Source organism: Mercurialis annua, linkage group LG3 (genome assembly GCF_937616625.2).
Source record: "Mercurialis annua linkage group LG3, ddMerAnnu1.2, whole genome shotgun sequence".
Classification (NCBI taxonomy): domain Eukaryota; kingdom Viridiplantae; phylum Streptophyta; class Magnoliopsida; order Malpighiales; family Euphorbiaceae; genus Mercurialis; species Mercurialis annua.
The window spans coordinates 33,876,415-33,881,180 of NC_065572.1; the positions used below are offsets into that span (position 1 = coordinate 33,876,415).

Consider the following 4,766-nt stretch of genomic DNA (forward strand, 5'->3'; position numbering starts at 1 on the left):
ATCGAACGTGTAAAAACCAAACTTCTTTTAAAATCACAATATATACACACACGTGGAGCATAACCAAATCCCCTAATCCAACAACTCTCAAATCACAACTCGGAAGTTAGCACATAAGCCTTCCAATCTGACCTCAAAACCCTATCATACTTATTACAACAATAAGTTGAGTGTAACCTTATATCCAATACTACTTCCTACGAAACACAAAATTATGATACTACAAACCAATCAATCATAACGTAAGCATCCTCAATTCAGCACCATCATCACTGAGTATTTGTCTAGCTACCTTTCGGTAAAATTTCAAACCATTTGAAATTCGTCAACTTTATAATTACATTTATCCCAAGGTGACTCGCGAGTTCATTTTAAAATATTTTTCTCAAAAACACTTTATTGCCAAAATCTACTTTACATAATTGTGCGCCAGGGTGATGACACCTCTCATCCCCAAAGAGTTGCATCCAACTCTAATCTTTTCAATGCATATGATGCATGTACTATTATGCATGGACCAATTATTTATTTTATTTTTATTTATTGAACATACTCTGTGCTCAATGCAATTCCCTATTCGTGACATACAAAAATGCATGTTCATGGTATGTCTGGGCACAATTACGTGATAAAAACATTTCAAATACTCTAACAAATATTCATATGAAATCAATTACTCGATAAAACATTTGCTAGACATTACCCTCTGTGAGATGTGCACTCGATAGCCTCAAAATATTTCTCAAACCCCATTCTCGCAATTCACTAATCATACAATACTATCATCACAATTCAAACCGATAACTACTATAAAATCTCTTATAAGACAATAAACTCCCAATAAGCTTAAACTTAACTCGAGGAAAAACAATACATCACATACGTTTTTACAAAACAAACCACCAATTCCCGCATCGCATCATCCAATCTTGACGAAAAACACCAGTGTATTAATACCCCAATCTATCTCTTCGAATAAGAATTTCCAACCTCCTTGTTCAGAATAATCAAAAACCACCAAGGAAACGTTTTCTTCATCTTACTCATATCAAAACCCTAAGACTTCTATCCACAAAACAACACACTAAATCTAGCGTAATCCGAAACTGAAACTAAAGCAATACAGGGTCTAAACGAAGGTCCTACTCACAATTAAAAACCAACATCGAGGTTCAGCCAAACAAACACCTGATAGCAACGACCTCATGTGCTATCCGCACAATGAGACAAACAAGATAAAACAACTAACATAGAAAACTTAGCCAATATACGAAGCATACTAACACGAAACAACACAAAAAAGATGTGATTTACACCTAATCATAAATCACCCAAGCATGGCTTAACCCGTATTTAACCCAAACATCTTGCCATATAACAAATCATAAACATTGTAGGCAACTAACATGCTATCAAAAGAAACGAGCATGCAACATCCAATTGATCATTATATATCTACCGACATGGTATACAAAACCCATATAACCTAATTAAATCTCAAATCTTAATAAAACATGCCATAGCATACTCAGAATCGTAAAAAAAAAATATCAACATGTAATAAATCATCGATCAAGAATACGTATTAAAATTCATTCTGAAATATAAAATCACCCACAAAAGGTTTCAAGTCTAACTGAGCCCCACGGTTTAAAACAAATTGATTTTCGGAAAATTTCCTTCTATAAACCAATTAATTAAAATTTTCCAGTGTATCTTAATCCACAAAACCATCGAGTTAGCCGAGTCATTACAACTACCAAGCTCAACTTCCAAATTTGGGTGACCCAAGTTAAACTCAAAATAATCTTTTATAAAACGTATCCAAAACATTTGTAAATCCGGAAAACTTTTTAATAAAAACACAATCTTTTCAAAATAAGAGCTCAAGCAACCCAAGTATCAAAAATCATCTCAAAAATTTAAGTGAGAAAATATTTGATCTCAAACAATCATTCTGTAAGCACCTAAGCAAGCCAAACATAGTTACCAAACATATGACCAAACGACGCTTCAAACGTCGACATACCACAACATGGTAAAATAACATCCAAAAATATTAATTTTCAATACGGTGGGAAAATCTCATAAATAATATTATTTTGTAAACAACCGTTTGTCAACACCAAGTCAAAACGTAAGATTCTAAGATACGAAAAATTCTTTTTACTTGAAAAGAAATAAAAAATCACACACATATGTTTTAAAAACCAGACTTCTCTTCCGATTCTCGTGTCAAAACACAAATCAAATCAAAATAATTTTTTCAATAAAACCATTAAACCAACGCGTGACCAAACAACGTGTAGCCACAACACATGCTTAAAGATTTATCACAAAATCCTTTAAAAACCACATAAGGCCAAGGCATAACGTATCATAGTACGTGCCAACCTATTTAGCACCCAACAAACACAGCCAAAACAAATGTACTCACCAACGAGGTGAAAGCAACCCAAATATAATCAAAATCATCCAAGGTGTAAAAGCCAACAACTAATCACTCAAAGTAAACATCATATATGGCACAACAGCCAACAAAGCATCACCCGAAGTAAACACCATATAAGGCACAACAGCCAACCAAAAATCATCCAAAGTATATCTCATATATGGCACAACGGCCAACAGATCACCCAATGTTTAAGCAATAAATATTATAAAGTAAAGCATCAGTAACACATAAGACCGACCCTCGACATTTCTATAGATGAAGGTAGAAAATTTTGAAAATAAAAGATGACGTTTCAAAAGACAAGACTTGAATCCTAATTCCGCAGTAGATCCTATGACATGACAAAAAAACACTTAACATGCCTCAAAGAGATAAACACATAACATGCAATTATTTGGCCTTAGTTCGAAACTAAAGCTCTGATACCAACTTTGTCACGACCCAATTTCATGGATCGCGACCGGCGCTAGGGTATGGGTATGTTCGTACCAAAACCCGTAGCAAGCCTCGCGGATAACCTTATGTACAAATAAACCTGCAAGAAAACCACTGCTCGGGGGCAACCGAGACTCCAAACTAAGTCTAACAGTTTATACAACAGTTCTAATATTATAACTTGATAATAATCCGAAACTGTGAATCATGCCTCAAATATAATAATCCAATGTAACATGCCAAAGTATAATAATATAAAAGTCGTACCACCACGACAAACCAAAGTATAATAATCAAACACTATACTAGTTCTACTGCGGTCTAAGAGTTTAAAACAACAGACTAGTTTTATTGACATAAAAACCTCCAAGAATCAAGAATCGGAGTGGACCAGCTTTCAAATCATAAACCTGGAAAATTTGGGAAAACAACGGGGTCAGATATACTGAGATGAGTTCGCAATACTATTTACATTTATTAAGTTTAAAACCCTTAAATCAAAACATTTTATACTAATATAATATGATTATGAAAAACAGTATTGAAATGATCCCAGCGTAAGTATGACATAGCATACTGATAAACCCAGAGTGGACGGGAACATATCCTCGTCATATACCAGCGTAAGCAAGACTTTAGTCTGCCGATCCCAGAGTACTTACCGGTGCACACAGTCTCGATACAAGCCTATCGAGCAGCTCGTTTCAATCCAGATCCATAATCCGTAAAAACAGTTCAAAAGCATTTATAATATTAAAATATAATGCGGTACTTAATAAAGTGGTAAATAGCACTACAAACTCACTGCTTGCTTATCCACGTGAAATCTTGGCAAACAGCTAACCCTGCGTAGACTCCGAAGCACGAGCATTCGACGGGTCTAAAACAATGTATAAGTTAAAATCCATACAACCCCTAACTCTAAGAATACTAGACACCACATAGGACTAGCATCTTGAACACAACCAAAGTACAATCAAGTAAGGTAAACATCTATGTATCAAAAAAACCAAAGAATTCATATCATTCACTTTAAACAATTTATGCAAGTTAGCTTAGATGAGTTCGTATCCATAAAAACAAAACCGAAGTCCTTTTCATAACTTAAATAGTTCTTTTAAACCAAAGAGTTTCCCAGAGTAGTGTGTTAGCCTTAACTGCAGTATAGCTCAACACAACATGTCGGGCGACACAAGTCTAACCCGACCCAACCATAAGCCAAAGTGAAAACCAGAGTTTAAAACCAATCCTTAAATAAAACCAAAGTCATTTGAAAATAAGAACTCAATCCATAGCTTAACAATGCCAACCTTAAAAGCAATAAATCATATAGCTTGCCAACACTTGACAAGTTTCACCCAAGGTATACATCACTTAAAAATTCCACCTTAAATTCAATTAATAGGATTTAAACACCTTTTAAAGATTTAAACTCAAATGTAAAATATTAATTTAGATAGCCATATCACCTTTGTAAAATTCACCATAACTTATATACCATAACAACCACCTGATTTTTAAAACGACCCAAGGTAAACTATCATTTTATAAATGTCCAAAATAGTTTATAAAATGTATTTCCAGCCATTAACAATTTGATCAAAATCAAAATTAAGCCAAAGCACTCAAATAATCAAATTTGGCAATTTTGCCGAAAATTGCCTAAACTAGCCAAACGATTCAAAACCAACAATCGATGAACCAAAATATGTTACTACTGATTTAAAAACATAAAAACATCATATAGAAAATATTAGATCAGTAGATATAACATTTGAAAACCATTTTGCAATCGTTGCGTTTAACTTTCGTAGAATTGTCAATTTCGCAAATCGTAGAGATTTTACAACACAAACCAATTTCAATTCTCATTTAC

The 4,766-nt window shown here is 33.8% G+C and overlaps 1 long non-coding RNA gene across 1 annotated transcript; it reads right to left on the bottom strand.

The window, feature by feature from the left end:
• Nucleotides 1-3,078: 3,078 nt before the first annotated feature.
• On the bottom strand, nucleotides 3,079-3,855 carry LOC126671801 (uncharacterized). The gene is made up of 2 exons (XR_007639131.1): nucleotides 3,696-3,855; nucleotides 3,079-3,300 (listed from the first exon to the last, which is right to left on the bottom strand). It is a non-coding gene; the product is annotated as an uncharacterized LOC126671801 (long non-coding RNA).
• Nucleotides 3,856-4,766: the final 911 nt, after the last annotated feature.